The sequence below is a fragment of the Pogona vitticeps genome, chromosome 4, assembly GCF_051106095.1.
Source record: "Pogona vitticeps strain Pit_001003342236 chromosome 4, PviZW2.1, whole genome shotgun sequence".
Taxonomy (NCBI): domain Eukaryota; kingdom Metazoa; phylum Chordata; class Lepidosauria; order Squamata; family Agamidae; genus Pogona; species Pogona vitticeps.
The window spans coordinates 191194544-191214501 of NC_135786.1; the positions used below are offsets into that span (position 1 = coordinate 191194544).

Below are 19958 nucleotides of genomic sequence, written 5' to 3' on the forward strand. Positions count from 1 at the left end.
CCTGCTGCAATCCTTTAGCTTCCACACAAGAGTCTTGTATTAGTATTTGGAGTTTGCTTTTGTTCTTTAAGCTGTAAACTGAATTAAAATGGAGGATCTGTATATATAAGCTAGCTGTAACACTTTTTTCCACAATCAAATCAATGTTTGTATCACAAAATCCAGTGTTTACTTAGAAATGTATCAATGAGTAAAAGTCTCTTCCATCATTAATTTAAAAGTTCTCTACTTCAGGTTCTACTTATTTTATTGTTTCAGATTCAGCGCAGTTGTGGGGATTAATGATAAAAAGCCTTCTAATTGCTCCATACTTAGGGTCAAACTAAATAACAACTTTAGCACATTCCTGGAAGCTGAGTGCCTTAACAGAGAAAAAGATTCTGTTTATGTATATGTTTGCCTTACTTCTACATGTTACAAGTTAGCTTATTTTTACTTTGTGATGGATCATCAAGGTATAAGCATGCTTACATTACAAAGTCTGATTGCTCAGGCATATAACTTTGAAGAAATTGTATACCTGAGCCTGGCTTCTTGCCTAATTTGACCCTCAGTTTGATTTCTGTAGTAGAGGAAGCTTTAGGCATTGACATCCTCCCATTCTTTTCTTTTCACGTTTATTTAACAAAATAGTGCTTTTTTGCTATAGAAAACTAGAAAGGTATTGAGAAAGAACTGTAGCTAAAATCTGCAGAATAAAAGCACAGTGAGAGCAATTAAGAGAGCTACTTCACAGGATAATTGATGGGCAATTTGTCAGACATACTAGAGCCCTCAACAAGATGCACTAAAACAGGCAGAACCTGCAAGTTGGAAACATTTAATTAAAAATACAGCTGACCTAGAAATCTTGGTAGCATTTTGTCTAGTCTATTACCTCAGTTGATTTTTTTAAAATCACAAATTATATAAATCTGAAAACAAACACAGCCAAAAATACTAGAATATAGCTGTTTTGACACCATTGCCTAAAAATCTCCTTAAAATGTGAGTGGACAATGGATGACAAATTGGGAGAAAGAGACTGACATGGAGAGGATCTGAGCTACAGAAGAGACATAATTAGCATGTTTTATCGCCCTTTCAATGAAAGCAGGACAAACAAATTCAGTGGAAGGAAGAATATCCACTTACAGAACAGAAGTAGGCTATACTAATGTCTCTCAGAAGAGAATACAGTGTCTGCAAAAGAACCCAAGGAAGCTTACAATACTGAAACAGCATTTAAAAGCTAAAACAGTAAATATTCGTTGTTGTTTAGTTGTTAAGTCGTGTCTGACTCTTCGTGACCCCATGGACCAGAGCACACCAGGCCGTCCTGTCTTCCACTGCCTCCCGGAGTTTGGTCAAATTCATGTTCGTCGCTTCAATGACACGTTCCATCCATCTCATCCCCTGTCGTCCTCTTCTCCTCTTGCCTTCACACTTTCCCAACATCAGGGTCTTTTCCAGGGATTCTTTTCTTCTCATGAGATGGCCAAAGTATTGGAGCCTCAGCTTCAGGATCTGTCCTTCCAGTGAGCACTCAGGGTTGATTTCCTTCAAAATGGATAGGTTTGTTCTCTTTGCAGTCTCTAGAGTCTCCTCCAGCACCACAGTAAAACAGTAAATACACAAATATTTAAGAAGAATTAAAGAAGTAGTATATTAAAATGGTAGCTAAGATCAATATTAAAACACATTTAAAATAGCACAACAGTCCCTAAACACTGAAAGATAAGAATGGAAAAAATAAATATTTGCTAAACTCATTTTTCTCCCCTGTTATGGCTGCTTCAGCACAACAAAACGTAAATAAGTAATTTCCAAACTATGCAAGACTTCTTGCCTCCAGTGCAAGAGTTAGACAAAGAATATTTTCTCTCTCTATTAAGGTATTTACAATGTAGCAAAGTGCTTCCAGGGCAATCTAAGCAAAATTAGTGATCTTTCTTGTTAGGAAGCAAAGGACAGACAGGCACAAACACACAACAAATGCAGAAACACTTAATTGATTGTTAAAATAGAGGCAAAGATCCAATCTGATGGTTCAGACTTTTAAAAGTCTGTGAAGTGAGATCAATTATTATAATTGTGTGCAACTTCAACAAGGTGAGGCTTTGTGCTGATAATATAATTACTTCAAGTTGGTAGCAACAGAAATCTCATCCTCTGGCAGGGCAAAAAGAGAAAAATTGCAGTTCCTCATCTTTGCCTGTGAGGATGAGACAAACAAGGACTTTATTCCCTTGATTATATATTAGCCCAAATAGAGCTTCAGTCCCATGTAAGGACACCAGTAAGTACTGTGTCTCCACATGTACGCCCCACCTGGAAGACAGCGGTAAATGTCCACAGCAAAAGTCTGCAACGGTGCTTATATTTTCTGTTTGAGCATGTTTTTCTGGTGTTTCTGTGATAGGGAGTTCAGTCTTATCAGAATTCTGATGGTGGAAGCACTATAGACATGTCCTGCAGAACATGCTTACAAGCACTGTTGTAGATCTTTTCTGTGAACACATGATTTGCCTTTCTTCAGGCTGGCATGGGGTGTGGGGGAACATGACTTACCTACACCTCCACATCACAGCCACTATTGAAGCCCTACCTGGATTCAGACTGTAACACCTAAAAAGAACTATAGTCCCCTATACTGTCCCCACTGTAATCTGAAGGCATTTATAGAATACTCTGAATGCATGAGAGGTTCCCCATTTTCATGCATTGAATTACGTGTTTCAAGGAGAAGTAGCGCCATGTCAGTGATAAAACTTTGGCCAATCTTAGGGCAGCAAGTTGAGGTAAGTGATTGGAACACAATGTCATTACAAAGCAGAGGCAGACATTGGTTGAGTTCAGATCAATGACTGTGTCCATCTGGAACACCTGACAGCAAGCTTCGTTGGGCTATTAATTCAGGCATGCATTTCAGGAGAAGGACAGAAAAGTGGAAGAAATAAGGGAACGCAGATGTAGCTGCAAAAATAATCAAGAGTTGGAACCAAATGCGTGTTTCATTAAAAATGGTAGCAAGGTTTAAGCATCCACATATTGCAGATATGGGAACAGAGGAGAGATCTGGGGCTCAGACACTGGCTTATGTGAATCCAATATTCTTGTACCCATAGTGAGTATGTCCAGACAATGCTGTAGCATAGTCCATTATTGCCGTCTGCTGTGCTGACAATTTTGGACTCTTTTAGATAAATGCAGATGTATGAGAGTTTTAAGTCATTTACTGTATCAGTTCCATTAAAAGGGAGATTATTGGTGTTCTAGACATGGAAGGAAAATAGAGGGATTTATGTGGGTGAGTGGGGGAGTGAATAGCTAGAAGGGGCATTTTGACTACAAAAATGTGCCCAGACTAAAGTGTTCATAATTCACTCCCCCATGCTACTGCTATAATCAGCTTGACAGCCTCCCACTGGATTTCCCTAAAAATCAAACTAAAAAAGCCATGTGCAATTAGAACGTTTCATTTAGTTGTTTAGTCGTGTCTGATTCTTCGTGACCCCATGGACCAGAGCACGCCAGGCCCTCCTATCTTCCACTGCCTCCTGGAGTTATGTCAAATTCATGTTGGTTACTTCGCAGACACTGTCCAGCCATCTCATCCTCGGTCGTCCCCTTCTCCTCTTGCCGTCACACTTTCCTAACATCAAGGTTTTTTCCAAGGAGTCTTTTCTTCTCATGAGATGGCCAAAGTACCGGAGCCTCAGCTTCAGGATCTGTCCTTCCAGTGAGCATTCAGGGTTGATTTCCTTTAGAACTGATAGGTTTGTTCTCCTTGCAGTCCAAGGGATTCTCAGGAGCCTCCTCCAGCACCACAATTCAAAGGCATCAATTCTTCGGCGGTCTGCTTTTTTTTTATGGTCCAGCTCTCACTTCCATACATCACTACAGGAAAAACCATAGCTTTGACTATTCGGACTTTTGTTGGCAATGTGATGTCTCTGCTTTTTAAGATGCTGTCTAGGTTTGTCATCGCTTTCCTCCCAAGAAGCAGGTGTCTTTTAATTTCGTGGCTGCTGTCTCCATCTGCAGTGATCATGGAGCCCAGGAAAATAAAATCTGTCACTGCCTCCATGTCTTCCCCTTCTATTTCCCAGGAGGTGATGGGACCAGTGGCCATGATCTTCGTTTTTTTGATGTTGAGTTTGAGACCGTTTTTTGAACATCAGGGCTTAAAATACTGAAGTAGACATTACTGCCACTGTACCACTCATTCTGGTTATTTTGTGCTGTTTGTTCATTTAGATTTTCAAACAAAAATGCCTCATACAAAAGGTGTCCTATTACATCACCCCAGCCATCACTGAGTTAGTTGAATCATTAGGCCGTCCCTCTCAAATAACTTCCTTGTGAACACCTGCTCCATTAACTGGTGAGCAATATGTCAAATTTCACAATATTTAAAAACTTAGAAAAGTACCTTATTTTGGAACTTGCATAATGTCAAAGAGAAAACAGCAGCAGTAGCAACCAATGTACCTTGTGGACCTTGAGAACTATTGCAAATTAATTCTCAGCCTTTACCTTACTGCTGCGTCCCAGTGCAGTAAGTGCTCAAGTTGATTACAGAAGAGTCATACGTGTTTGCTTGCGTATAGGCAAGCACTTAAACTCACTTTTCTGAATTAAAATCTTTGAAGCCAGAAGATGATATACAGGGCCATATAATTTGAACTACTGTCAGAAAATGATAATATCTGCAGGTTAGCCACAAATTCAGACACAAAAAATATAAAGTAATCATGATATATGAAAACTCTGTGTGCACAGCAGTGGTTCTCAGCCTCCAGCCTCCACAATTCCCAGAACTGCTCTTGACTGGCCATGCTGGCTGCAAGCTTCTAAGGGTTGGCATCCAAAACATCTGGAGGGCGAGAGTTTGAGAACCACTGATGCAGAGTAATAAGGAATCAGAGCTATATTATGTTTTGAAGAAATAACTGCAGTGTAGGTGTGATGGGAGGACAAGGAATAGTTGTATGCCTTCTGCCTTGCAAGGGGGTAGAGAGGAGTCCTACAACATGGACGTGAGCTTCTGCATTGCTTTTTCACATTTAATTCAGAGTTAGGATTATGTGCCCTTGAATTACAAATACCTGGTAACCATGAGATAATAGAAATCATGTGTTTTTAAGGTAGGAAAAAGCATTGCATATGACCTCTCCTATCGAATGTAATATCTGGATTGTGTGCAAGAGACAGTGCTCACCATCTTGCACACTGTGATGAACTTTAGAAAGGAGTAATGATTGTTGCAATATGTAGAAAAGTGGCAACTACTAGGCTTCCTGAAAAAAACTGCTTAACTGACTTGATTGGGAAGAAGAGAAGAAACTTTACTCAGGGATAAGGCTCTGGCACATTAGATCACCCTGTTCCCCACACAAAGGCATTTTCCCAGCTAAAAAGGTGATTGGCTGCTCCTGGGAGCTTCCACCACCAAGGACACGGGACTCCTCCCAAAAAGTGCTAGTTTCTCAAATTTCATGATGGATTTCTAGCCTGATATAATTTCCCCTCCCTGAAACTTCTTGCTGGTCTGTCCAGAGGACTGTGAGGGCAGAAAATTGGCCACAGGTATGTATGTCCCACTTAATAAATATATATATGTAGTTGAACTGTGGAGCTGTTGATTCAGATTATACTTTTCAAAAAAGCATTATTTGCAGGGGGGAAGGTTATTTATTTATTTAAATCGTTGTTGGATTGGTCACTCCCTAATATTAAATGTTTTGTCTGTGGCATCTGTTTCACTTATTTGCATTTAGCCCTGCCACTCATAACCTAGCTGTTTTGTGGTTGATCAAGAAGGGCATAAATATAGATTGACATGCATTGCCAGATACTGCTCTCAGTGCCTAGAAACCAAAGGTGATTACTAACTCGTCTTGATCTCTGAAATGTGTTTGGTATGCTTTGCCTTGCAAGTTTTCCTTAATTAATATTAATAATTGGTTGAGGGTTTTTTTGTTACCTTTTCATAAACATATGTTTATTTTGGTGGACTTTTCACAGAAAATTCAACCTAGCCATATGTTTATCTGGGCTCAGAGGTACTCATTGCAGTCTTTTTTAAGAGGCAAGATGCCTATCCTATTGTATTATCAAGTTAGATTTAACTGTGCTTGGACATTATGTTGTTCAGAATTCAATTTCAGTAACAATATGTCACATTTTGTAGTCCACAAATTTGTTTCTCCTGCATATTGTTAAAGAACTAAGTCTGTCAACTGATCGATTTTTCTTCAGATCCCAATATAAAGTGCAGCAGGGAGAAAATTAAAAAGAAAAATATAACAATAAGCCAGAGCACACCTTGAAAATAAAATCCATATGTTGACATAAACATAAGATTTGTAGGAAAGTGCTCACACATAATATATTGATATGTCTGAGACACACATTTCAGGTCTTGTTTTGTTTTGTTTTTGTTTTTTTTAATATATTTTCTGCTGCGACAATCAATTGTAAAAAGATCCTCATCTGGGCAATCCTCTTCTCTGTACCTGGAAGGAAAAACAACTTTTAAGGTAAACAGTTTGGGGGCTGTAAACAATTGGTGTTCTTTTCAAACTTTCAAAAATGTGCTTGGGATGTGGAAAGAGAATAAAACCTGTCTCTTTAGAGCAGACATAAAATCTAGTCAGCTGCAGAACAAACATAAAATCTAGTCAGAAAAAAAATACTGGTAGTTTGCTCAGAATGAAGGACAAAGTGACCCAGTCCAAATATGTTAGATATGAAATATACTTACCAATGGCCAATAGCAGGGGGAGTGTCTCATCTTGTCACATGGGGTCAAGTGTTTCTCTGGCTAGAGCATGGTCTGCCCCTGGATAAACCTTGTTTCAGAATTTAAATTCAGTGAGATTCCAAGTAAACTTCTGTAGGCTCATGCTGTGCGCCCCATGTCCCACTAAAATTAACAGAACGAGTTAGTTGTGGCTAACATGCCCTGCTGTGGTCAGCATGACTTATTCACAACTATCTCTAAGTACAATAGGTTTTAAAGTTTAGAGGGTTTTTTTTAAGCATTTAGCAGCATCTGATAGCATCTCATATTTGTTGCCCTCTTCAGGCATTATTGGATATGATTTAGGAAGGAGAGCATGCTAGCATGCTTCATCTTTATTATTCTGTACATGTAGAAGGTGGCAATCTGAAGGAGAGAGCTGTCTCTGTCAGGAAGCTCTCTGTATGATTCTGAACCTTGCTTTTCCCAAACCATAGGAAAGACTTCTACTGATAGCACAAGCTCTCTTCTCAAGCAGTTACCCTCCAAGTGTATGGGCTAGGAATTTGAGGCAGGGGGAACAGTTGGGCTAGCTTCTCTCCCCCTCCTTGTAAGGATACTTAAGCTACATTCATGAATGGGGATCATATGAATACAGGTAAAGAAGTCAGAGTTTGTGTACATTGCACACAACAGTTTGACATCACTTCAGCTGTTATGGGTCCAGTCTAAAGAATCCTGTGATTTGTTGTTTGGGGAGAATTCCTTGCTGTTGTAGATTCAGAGAATGCACTGGAGCTGTCTGGCTCACAATTCTAAGCATCAAGCTATAAATGACAGGATTCTGTGGTATGGAGCCAAGGTAACCAAGTTGATATCAAACTCCTATAAGTGTAGATACAGAGACATATATAAAAGAGTAGGGTTCTGCTACTAGCCTCAGTTCTCTGAACAGGGATTGAGTAGCTCAACAGTATTCTGAATACAGTAACTACTTAGATTTTCCATGGAAACTTATTTTAAAAAGATTCAAAAAGTATTGGCTGGCCTTTAGATCAGGGTGCTGTCACTGCTTATGCATACGACATTGTTTTGTCTCTGTTTCTGCTATGCTCAGGAGGTCTTGTATTTTGAAGGGAACTCCAAAGACCAGCCTCACCTCAGAATGGAATCCAACAGTGTCTACAGGATGTTTTTTCTCATTTTGTTGGTGGTGGGAGATTGTATAGTGGAAAGTTATCATACCTTGTATGCATTGTGTGCACCACTAAACACAGTAGCTGAGATTCTGTAGTAAATCACACTTAGAATACGCTGATTGGATTAGTGGGGCTATTTGGTGAGTCAACTCCAGAAGATCCATTGATTCAAATATTCCTATTCTATTTGCCACTTACTGTTGTATCTTGGCCAGTGTGTCTGTCGAGGTTCATTGAAATAATAAATCTAGGTTTCTGTGGAGGACACTACCTCTCCCCCCCTTTGCCTCAAGATACCCTAGTTGGATCCGTAGGGGGAAAGCTAGGTCTCCTGTTCATCATGCTACTTTGGACCTACAGAGGGACAAACTTCTCATGATAGTTAACATGAAATCTGTAGCTACTCTGCACTTTAAAAAAATAGCCAAGTAGAGGTTTGGGAGGACCCAATTTATATCAAGATCCCCAGCACATGGAAAGGAAAAGTTTACCTTCTTCTCGAGCCATGAGCAACGCCTACAAAACTGCTTCAGTAGCTGGGAGCATTTGAAAAATGACATTGACAGCAACAGGAAATATTAATGTTCATAGCCTTCCAGGGGCTGAGTTGTAGGTGTTGGGGGATGGGAACACAGTTGGAAAGAGCAAAGATAAACCTCTCCTCCACATGTGCTGAGATCTTGATAGTATCTCTCATCACCTCTCTCCTTAGTTAAAGAAACAGGAGAGAAATAGCTGCAAGTTGCATATTAAGCTTTACATTGTCCTTCCTTTCTCAGAAAAATGCAAATAAAGTGCAAGGCAAATACAGAGAGGAGGCCTCTACTACTTTAAAGAGTGGCAGGTTCAGTGGCAAGCCAGGCTGCATCTCTGACTGTGGCTTTTTAGAGATACCTCCCAAATTCAGCAAGCTACCAGAAACAAGGAAAAGATTTTACCAGGGATGGGTGGGTTGGATGGTTGCCATGGTCACCATGGCTAGCACATTTTTGTACCATTGCCTATAAATGGAATGCCACTTGTGACTGTATATGAAACTTTTTTTCATGCATGCAGAAACCATTGTTTTGTACATGACAATTGCAGAGGATGCTTAAGATGGTTTCAAGCCATGCCTTGAACACCCTCCTCACCCTTGGTGATCTTAGTGTCAAACAATTACAAGGGAGTGAAGCCCCATTAAGATGTACCCCTGAGTAAATATACATAGTCTTGCATGGAAGGGCCATTCAGTTCAAAGTGACGGTCAAGGATGGTTCCATCTTTGACCTTTGCAGCATCTCAGCTGTTTTCAAAATGCTCCTTGTTGCAATCCATTTTTATGCAATAGCTTGAAGCAATTTGAATGTTAAATTTGTATTATGTCCCTTTGTAAAGGCACAAAAAGTATTGTGTCGCACCGGCCTGTCGTGGTTACTAGTTTTTGTTAGTACATGTGTAATTCGGCTCTAATTCGGCATGCCACTGAGATCACCAAAACAAGCCTTTTGTTGTAGGATTGCTCAGACCCTCTCTTAAACCATTGCCGTAACTGCCATGGTACAAAGAATGATTTGCCAAGTGATCACCTACATCCCAGGATTTTGCTAGACATCTGATAGGATTGGAATGGGCAGAAAAATAACTATAGTTATGCAAATGACTATATGAGCTAAATATAGCTGTGTATTTGATACATATTAGGGATCTATATCCACCTGTCTCTCTATGATAATCATAGTCCTTAATAAATGAGAGTGATCTGCAGAATCCCTTTATTTTTCTGCTTCAGCTTTGTAGGCTTATTATGCTAATGTTAAATCTGTGTTTTTCAAATGACTACTGCTTGCTGGGGGTTGCAATTTGGTTAAGAATATTTGTAGCTGCATAAGAGCCTCTGGTTCTTAAAAAGCTGTATTTGAATACTTGTACTTCATGGATCCTGCAATTCTCAGCTGCACTAAATTGCTACCATTTTGATTGATCGTAGGTGCTATTGTTAAAGATTGGCTGTTTTTTGAATTTCTTTCTCGCATGACAGGAGAATTTTTAAAAGTGGTTTGGAAGGAGGGAAATGGAGCCTAATATCTCAAGGGCTGTAATGAAGGTGGAAGACCTATTGCAGCCACTCCCAGATTGGTGCTAACTCAACGTGTCCAAATATAGCTCCCATCATCTCTTGACAAGTAGCAACACTGGCTATGGTTGATGGACATTATAATCGAAAATATAAAGAAAGTACCAGCTTGCAGTAGACTGGCCCTTTTCAATATAGCATACAGATTGTATTCTTTGGGCAAGACCCAAAGAGTTCTAGTCTTGAAAGCTTAGGTCAAAATAAATATTATGTTTTTATAGCTTCATGTGTTTTTGTTATTTGTTATTCTGCTTGTTGTGAACTGCCCAGAATAGTGCATTGCACTAACAGTGTGGAAGTTAGTTGGTTTGTTCATTCATTTATTCTTTCTCACTTTTCCTATGTGAAATCCAAAGCACGCCGTAGAGGGTCCCCAGCCTCTAATCAGCCCTGGACCTCACTAACTTTAAGAAAGTTGTCATATCACATGCTGGAAACTATTCCCTGTGATAGAAATAACAGCACAACAACTTGTTAACATGCAACATGAAACATTTGCATCAAAAGTAAAGTAACAGAGATTTAATTAGTTGCTATGGATTGCTGAACATAGGAGGATAAAGAGTGATAAGAGATAAATGATGCTTAAGCATTTTGTTTGTTAACTCTACAGGCCTCCAGAGGTCAAGGTGAATTGCTCTGTTCAGTGGTTCCTATATTACACACACACAGTTATTATTCAAGGAAAGAAAGCTGATGGTGGTCTTTTTGGAAAGTTACACAAACATTTTCCTCATGCTGCTAGGCCCCTGCAGTTTCATTTTTGAGCATCATTGCATCATTAGTGAACATAATCATGGTTTAAGGCTTGTTGGTCAGATTTTTTTTAAAAAAAACTCTTATAGTCCAATGTTGCATTCATTGTAGATGAGCGTGACAAGTTTGAATAATTTAAGGCAACTGGATGAGATCCAACAGTGTTATTCTGCAAAAGGAAGCAGTTCCATCTGTGGAACCAGAAGAGGGCTAATTTCCCCTCTCCACACATGCCCCTCAAAAATGTCTTCCAGAACACTGGGAAAAGTGTAAAAAAGGTTTTTGGTTACTTCAGTTAAGGTTACAGGATAGAAAAGAGAAGAACATCATGTATTAGAGCCATGGCTTCCAACCTTGGATAATGCAGCAGTTCATGGACTGCAACTCCCACCACCCTTCACCACTAGGTGTGCTGGCTGGGGTTTCTAGGAGTTGCAGTCCAAGAACACCTATGTTACCCAAGATTGGGTATCACTGTACTAGAGCAATGATGATGGAAAATGTGGAGCAGATCCAATCAAACAAAAGCTGGAACTCTCTGGAAAGCCAGCTCTATGGCAGTGGTGGTAGTCAGGAAACCATTCTTCTCTGCCATCATTGCATCTGCACAGAACCAACCAATGGAGCTCTTTTGGGACGTTGAGCACTCAAGAGTCCACTGTGAAGATTTTGCATAGCACTTTTCAATCAAAGTCACTTAGATCTGCTCTGACTTAGATGCTGTAATTGATTCATGTCCTGTTGATGTATAACTTTGCCCCTTGTTTGTCCTTTAAGAATAGATACTGTCGCGTTCTCCCAGTGTCCCCTGTTTGCTTTCCCTCAAACACAGGTCCACCTTCAGACATGATGTACTATTTTCTCCCTTTACACGCTGCCACCAGTGGATCTTTATCCACACTACACCAAATATGTTCTTAGACAAGGGCTGCCAAATATAACAGGTTTATTAATGTTTGATTGGTAAATCACAGAAGTAAAGTCATAGATGTTCTTTCATTGTTCAGTCATTAAACTTGGATAGGATTACATGTTTGCTTATTTGTATTCATTCACATTAACTACTGTGACAATATCTTATGACTGTCTATCTATTTTCTATTAATTTTATTTCTTCCCTATTCTCTAACACACTGGTTCTTAACCTTTGTTACTCTGATGTTTTTGGACTGCAACTCCCAGAAGCCTTCACCATCAGCTATGCTGGCTGGGGTTTCTGGGAGTTGCAGTTCAAAAACATCTGAGTAACAAAGATTAAGAACCACTGCTCTAACACACACCAACTTTACAATCTCTGTCTTAACACTTAAAAACTTCTTCTCTAACTCCCCTCAGTCTCCAACTGTTCTCCTGACTCTGCCCCTCCTGTCCTGCCATAGGCTCCTGCCCTAGAGCAGGGGTCCTCAACCTTTTTTGTAATGCGGACCGGCAGAGCCTCTGAGGGAGGTGGGGCACCCGGCCATGCTCTGCCTCCCGAGCATCGATCCTGCCTCCAGCCACGCTGGTGATGAAGGAGCTGGGGAGAGTCTCCCATCCCAACTATTTCCACCCTCACCAAAGGGCATCCTCTGAGGGAGGCGTGGAATGGGGGGCGGCGGACTGGTTGTGAGGGTAGCAACCTCCCTCCCCAGCATCAGCCCCCTCAAGCCAAGCACTGCCCAAGACTCGCAGCTAGATGGAAATGAAAAATCACTGCAGAAGTGGTAACGGCACTGGGAAGCGGGAGGAGACTGAACTCGCAAGCGAGGCAGGAAATCTCAGGCTTTGTTAACAACGGCTCTTCCCACTCATCCCCCTCCCGCCGTCACAACCTTCTCGGCCCTTCCTTCTGCATGTGTACTGCTCCTGCTCCTCTCCAGCCCTGTTGTCGCCTTCCTCCTTCCCCCGACCCTCCCCTCTCTATCCCAGGAGTTCTGAGCTCCTTTTTTGCTGCTGCTTCGAAGCTCTGCAGGGGAGTGGACAGCTAAGGGTCTGATCCTCTTTCCGCTTGTGCAACGAGACGGGAGCGAGCGCTCCTACCACTTCCAAGAGGAGGAAGTGAAGAGCTTGGCAACAGGCTGGAACAGTTCCTCTCTCTCTTTTTCTCTTGGGGAGAGATCCACACAGCCGAGGGAAGAGTGCCTTCCCAGGGGCTTTTCTCTCTAGTCTTTCCGAAAGCTATCCCTTTTCCGTTGGGGCTGCTGCCGTTGTAGAGACTTAGCAAGGTGGAATTGGGACTTAGCTATTTCTCTTGGAGATTTCCCCTTCTTCCTCTGCATTCGCTAGGAACACGGGCCTGTGACTTTGCTCTGCCCATGCTCAGCCTCTTGGCCACCCCCATTGCCACCACCACTGCTGGGCCGTGAAGACAGACCTCCCCCACACACGCACGCTCTCCTCCCCACAGCTGCTTTGCGTGCGCGGGCATGCGTGAAGGGGTGAGGGAGCGCTCACCCCGGCGCTGGCACACGCATGCATGCGCAAAGCAGCTATGGGGAGGGGAGTGCGTGGGGGGGCAAGTCTGTCTTTGTGGCCCAGTCGGGCTCAAGCCAGGGACCACCCATGGGCCGTGGACTGGGGTTTGATGACTTGTGCCCTAGAGTTCCATATGACAGACAGGCGTGACTTGGGCATTCCGCCACAGATACATTTCAGTTTGTGTTGTCTGATGATATGGACAGGACCTTTAGAGAAATGGAAGCCACTATGTGTGTGTTGGGCCCTTACCCTTCCTAGCTGACCACTGTCGTGCAATCTCCTCCCTTGACCCTTGCCTGGCCTAGCTAATCAAAGCAACCAGACCTATAACAACCAAATGGGCCACTGCAATAATTAATGGGTCTCTCTGGAAGGGCAAGGTTCCTTGTGCCCTCAAGGAGACCCTCAAGGAGACACTCATTAGGGCCTGTTAGGAAGAAACCAGGTTTGGCGGTGGATGACATTGGCAATTACAGGCCCGTCACCAGTGTTTCTTTCCTTAGCAAAGTGATAGAGACGGTGGTGGCTGACCAACTGAGGGCCCTTTTGGATGAAACCTGGATCCATTTAAGTACGGTACGGAAATGGCATGGCGCCCTGTTTGATGACCTGCTGAGGGAGGCTGACAGGGGCAAAATGTCTCTGTTGGTCCTTCTCAATATCTCAGCTGCCTTTGATACCATTGACCACAGTATCCTCCTGGGGAGGCTCTCCGAGCTGGGAATCAATGGTTTGGCGCTAGCCTGGCTCCAGTCCTTCTTGGAGGACCATCCCCAGAGCGTACAGCTTGGGGAGAGTGTATCGGCTCAGTGGAATCTTAATTGTGGGGTTTCACAAGGCTCAATTATCTCTCCAATGCTGTTTAATATCTACATGAGGGTACTGGGTCGGGTCATCAGGGGATGTGGGGCTTCGCGTCATCATTTCGCTGATAACACCCAGCTCTATATCTCCTTTTCCCAACAACAGTGGAATGGGCTGAGGCTGAACCCAGATAAGACAGAGGTTCTGAGGGTGAGTGGCCCCAATGTCAGTGGTTTGAGGAACTCCCTGTCTTTTGGGGAGATGACTCTCACCACAAAGAATTTGGTTTGCAGTCTGAGGGTCCATCTTGACCTGGAGCTTACCATGGAGACAGAGCTAGCAGGGCTACCTTTGAGATTGATGCGGAAGCTTCAAATGGTGCAGAACGTGGCAGCCATATGTCTTACTGGGGTGAGAAAACATCAACATATCTCCCCTAATGTGGCTGTCCTGCATTGGCTACCTGTTCATTTCTGCATTGATTTCAAATTACTAATGATGACATATAAAGCCCTAAACAGTTTAGGACCTCAGTATCTGGTGGAACGCCTCCTCCCACCTAGATCTACCCAAATCACTTGCTTTAGTCAAGATGGGAAGCTGAGGGGCCTAACGCCAAGGGAGGCCCAAAGAGAAAGAACAAGAAAGCAGGCTTTCTCGGCAGTGGCCCATTGCCTCTGGAACAATCTCCCCCCGGGACATTTGTCTCGCTCCCTCGCTGGGTGTTTTTAAGAGCCAACTCAAGACCTGGCTCTTTAGGCAGGTCTTCCCTCCTGTCAATACCTAATTTGTTTGCTATCTTCAATTGTATTAAAGTTGTTCTCAGATGTGTTGTCAGCTGCCCAGAATAGACTTCAGTCTAGATGGACATGATATAAATTAATTAAATAAATAGCTTATAAACCAAGTTTCTTTTAACATTTCTGCTTTGAAATCCATCTTCATTCTGTGTGGCTCTTTTAAAATACCGTATTTGCCGGCGTACAAGATGACTGGGTGTATAAGATGACCCCCCAACATTTCCACTCAAAATATAGAGTGGATGGCTCTGCTGCGGTGCCGGCGGCAGCTGCCCGGGCCCACCCTGGAAGTTCAGGGCTGGAAAGGAGGAGGGCAAGGAGGAGGGGAAGCGCCTGGGTGGGCGGCAGCAGAGGAGGAGGAGGGGAAGCAGCTCTCTGGCGGCAAGCGGGCAGCTGGCTCAGTGGCGCGGGGCAGTGGGCAGCCTGGTGGCGGGCTCTGGTCACTCCCTCTGTCTGGACTGACCGCCTGCCTGCCTTCCTGCCCGCCTGCCTGCCTTCCTCCCTGGCCAGCACAGCCCCGTGTTACTCAACGGCAGCAGCGGAAGCAGCAGCTCCTTCCTGGCCCAACTGAAGTGCATCTGGCGTATAAGATGACCCCCCCACTTGGAGGCATGTTTTTTGGGCCCAAAAAGTCATCTTATACGCTGGCAAATATGGTATATCTATTGCATATACTCAGCTTAGAAGTGAGTGAGCACTTTTTGCCTATAAAAGAGCCAATATGTTTACATCTATGCCATATCATAGAATCATAGAAAAGTGAAGTCAGATGGGGCCTACAAGGCTATCAAGTCCAACTTCCTGCTCAATGCAGGAATACAATCAAAACATATCGGCCAGGTGATTTTCTAAGTTTTTCTTGAATGCCTCCAGTGTTGGAGCACTCACCAATTCTCGAGGTAACTGGTTCCACTTTTGTACTGCTCTAAGAGTTAGGAGGTGTGGCGTTCACTCTTATTAAGTAAAATAAATCATGTATTTTTCTGTATTATTCATGTCTATGCAAATATGGTGGAGAGGCGGAGCCGAGAGAGAGGTTAAAAGGCGGAGCCTGAGAGGAGGAGTTAGTCAAGAGTCAGTCAGAGAGAGTGCAGTCATAGTTAGAGAGAGATAGACTGGACTGGTCCTCAATGCTCCTGACTACAGCCGAGAGTTCACCATCTTCACGGATGCTTCGAATGTCAGACTGGGAACAGTGCTTTGACAAGCAGACGGAGAAGGAACTTTACACCCCATAATGTACATCAATAAGAAACTGCAGCCGAGTGAGAAACATCTGGCAACTATTGAAAAGGAGTGCTTAGCAATTGTTTGGTCTTTACAGAAACTCAAACCTTACATCTGGGGACAGAAATTTATGTACTGACCATTTGCCTTTACTGTGGATGAGGTCAATGAAAACTAATAGTAAACTGATGAGATGGTCTCTTTTGCTGCAGGACTTTGACTTTAACATTAAAAGTGTAAAGGGAGTCCACAACATTGTTGCAGATGCACTGTCCAGGAGGCCAGGTGAATAATGCAACGACTTCTAAAACAAACTGGAATGAACTGTTGATTTACTGGTTAATTATCTATGTAAAAGTTTCCTGATTGTGATATATTTCTGTAAGGTTGAAAATGTTAAATGTAGTAAGTGTAAATGATAAGGTAAAGTATATTATTGAATTGTAGTGGAATGTTTAGTGTAAAAAGGTATTGTGATTGTTATAGAAAATGTGGTATTGCTTACAGAATTGTGCCAGATGGTAAGTAAAATTTCATGCAATGATGCATGTTTGTTTGGGATGGAAAACGTGTTTCCCCTCTCAAACAATCATATTTAAGGAGGGAGATATGTAACGTTCATCCCTTGTTATGTAAAATAAGTCATGCATTATTCATGTCTATGCAAATGTCGTGGAGAGGTGGAGCCGAGAGAGAGGTTAAAAGGTGGAGCCTGAGAGGAGGAGTTAGTCAGGAGTGAGTCAGAGAGAGTTCAGTCAGGGTTAGAGAGAGGGAGAGAGGGAGACAGAGAGATAGTTGGGAGATCTGAGGTATGATTAGTCTGAGGAGTGAATAGTAACCTGTAAGATAATATAGAAGATTGTTATTGATGCTTGATGAAGAAGATACTTATGAATTATTATAGAAACATCTGTAATCAATAAACCTGTTTTATTCAAAAGACAGCGATGAATGGACCTTCGTCTTTCCTAAGAAAAGTACGTTGATTTAGTGATCAACAGGCGGCAGCGTATGTGTTGTGTTTTTTTGCCTTTGTGAGCTTTCTGTGTTTGGAAGACAAACAGGGGCCGCAAAGGGGCAAATGTCATAGAAGGTTTTTCCTGATATTCAACCGAAATCTGGTTTCCTTTAACTTGAGCCCATTGTTCCATGTCCTGCACTCTGGGATGATCGAGAACAGATCTTGCCTCTCCTCTGTATGACAGCCTTTCAAATATTTGAAAAGTGCTATCATATCACCCCTCAGTCTTCTTTTCTCAAGGCTAAACATGCCCAGTTCTTTCAGCCTTTCCTCATAAGGCTTGGTTTCCAGCCCCCTGATCATCCTTGTCACCCTCCTCAGAACTTGCTCCAATTTGTTAGCATCCTTCTTAAGTGTGGTGTTCAGAACTGGACACAACGCTCAAGGTGAGGCCTAACCAATGCTGAATAGAGGGGGACTAGCACCTTGCAGGATTTGAAAACTATACTTCTATTAATGCAGCCTAAAGTAGCATTAGCCTTTTTTTGTAGCCACATCACACTGTTGGCTCATATTTATCTTGTGATCTACGACAATTCCAAGATTCCTTTCGCTCGTAGTTTTGCTGAGCCAGGTTCCCCCAACTAGCACAAAGTGCCATAGCTGCCTTTCTATACTCTGTACTTTACAACTGAAACTTAGTAATATATCTTAGATTCATTATTATGGCTTAACTTCTCTATTATTTTTCTGAAGCCTGGCATCCATAGTTGGGCAGAGGTCCAGTACTCAGCACTTTCAGTTAGAGATAGTCACCTATGATTTGTGTTGACGCATTGGGCTAAGCTCAGGGGTTCTGAAAGTGGGGGTGTTATTTAAATAAGGGTCACAGTAGTCACACACTGCTTCACCTGAGGTCTCTCTTGCCAGCTTAACCTACCTCTCTGTTGGCCAGCACCACACTCCACCTTGGGCTCAGGCAGCGAGCACTTGCAAAGAAGAGCTAAATGAAAGACAGTGGCTATAAGGCTGTTGAGCAGTTATGGAAGCAAATGCTTTTTAATGGGATGCAGATGACCCAACTGAGAAAAATAAAGAAGCAAGAAGGGCAACGTTCTCATTTTTCTCTCTTTTTCTTATGATCAGCTTAATTTTATTATCTTCATTTTGGCTTTGAAAATGTTAAGGTAACAGTTCAGAACAAAACGTGTTCCTTCCCATAGGGGGTTGAAGGTGGCTCACAAACTATATAGGTAAACATCGTAAGAAAGAACATTTTAAAAAAATTAAACATAGGACAGTGTTAAAACCAACAATAAAAACTTTTTAAATGTAAAAAACTGTACATTTAATGGATGCCACATTCCTTAAGTCCCATTTAGCATTTAAAAGCCTGCCTGAAAATGGAGGTCTTTGTCTGTCAATGGAAGGGCCTTAGGGAGGGGGTCAACCTGGCATTTCACAACCTGGGAGCAGCCACTGAAAAGGCCCTCACATCTTCCCCAAGCAAGCTTATGAGTGTGGTGGGACTGAAATAAGGACTTCTCCAGGAGATTTTAAAAGCAAAAGCAAAAGACTCATGACATGATATAGTCCTTCAGATAGCCTGAACCTAAGCCATCAAGGGCTTTATATGTCATAACCAGCTCTTACAAGTAGTTATTACTACTGAAATAAAATCTTGGGATGAACCTGGAGTGGATTTTGTGAGATGTGGGAGAGAGCTGTTAATTTCTGGTACATAAAACAAACTCCAAGCTCAAATTTCTTTGGCTTGTACCTAATTATTATTCCCAGCTAGGGGAGACCCACTGAAACAGTGGGATTTACATAAAGCATTGTGTCATCACTCAGCAGCTAATTCAGTGGCTTTACTCTAGACTGAATTGACAACTGGACTTACACTTTGGTTCTAAATGCATGCAGTTTGTATCAGCCTCCTGTTTATTTTATTTCTTTCCATTTCTATTCCACCCCATTAGTGTTGCCACTGTCTGGGTGGTTTACAATATGCAATAAAAACTTAACAAACACTATATAATAAATGCAATTAAATACAATTAAACTCTGTTACTAGCTGTAATTGCTTTTAAATAAAATACAGAAATTAAAACCTATTTTACCATCTCAGGGCAAATTTAAACTAGTAGTAAACTCCCAGAGTCCTCCTAGCAATCATGGCCATTTACCAGATTCTGGGACAAGATATGAAGAGAAATCCATCCATATGCCATTACTGATAAAACACCTCTTTGTGTCATTTAGATCCCCGCAGGAGGATTCCTTGACCATTCTCCTATATGACTAGAAAGCAGATTTATTTGGAATTGTTTCTATCTATTCGTTTCTGAAGGTAATACAGTCATTTCTGGAAAAAGTGCATTTTGCTGGAATTACATTAATCAGATCCTTGTTCCTATGTATGTATAGGATTAACTAAAAGTAGATTCTAGTACTGTATTGAGCTTTAGCACATTGGGTCAAAGTCACACAGGATAAATGGAATCTATGTCTTTTAACTAGGAATCCCTGCTGTGAACAAATGTTAAGGCAGAATCATATAAATGTTTCTTTTGGCAAAGCAATAGATTTGGAGTGGTTTGGGAGGGGGCGAGGAGACTAGGTGGAAGAACTGTTCTTTTGAAGTTACTTCAAGAGAGAAATGCTTAACAATATCACTGTAATTTCTCTCTCTTTTTTATCTTCTAAGCTCAGAACAGTAGCTTTTACCTATGAAATGTAATGGATTGAATTATTTTAGCTTTTATTTTGGTCCTTGTAAAAGAATTGATGAATAATATAAGCAGGATGGGGGATCAAACGAACTTGTAACTTCTGGGCTGGTAACTTGTAAGCTGGTTTGCAGTACTGTTGCCAGAGGATTTCCATTATTCACTTGAACAGATTGTTG

General features: G+C 42.0%; 1 protein-coding gene across 6 annotated transcripts in view; it reads left to right on the top strand.

Annotated features, from left to right (window-relative positions):
- The window catches only part of ASXL3 (ASXL transcriptional regulator 3), a 136155-nt gene that overhangs the window by 32161 nt on the left and 84036 nt on the right, over positions 1-19958 (top strand). For 2 of the 6 annotated variants that reach the window (XM_078393695.1, XM_078393697.1), the window contains one exon: positions 6470-6524. The exons of 3 other annotated variants lie outside the window; for them this stretch is intronic. The gene's annotated coding sequence lies outside the window, so the exon portion shown is untranslated. Of the gene's footprint in view, positions 1-6469; positions 6525-19329; positions 19401-19958 lie in introns of those variants that run through there. One more of the 6 variants, XM_072998894.2, reaches the window with a different exon arrangement.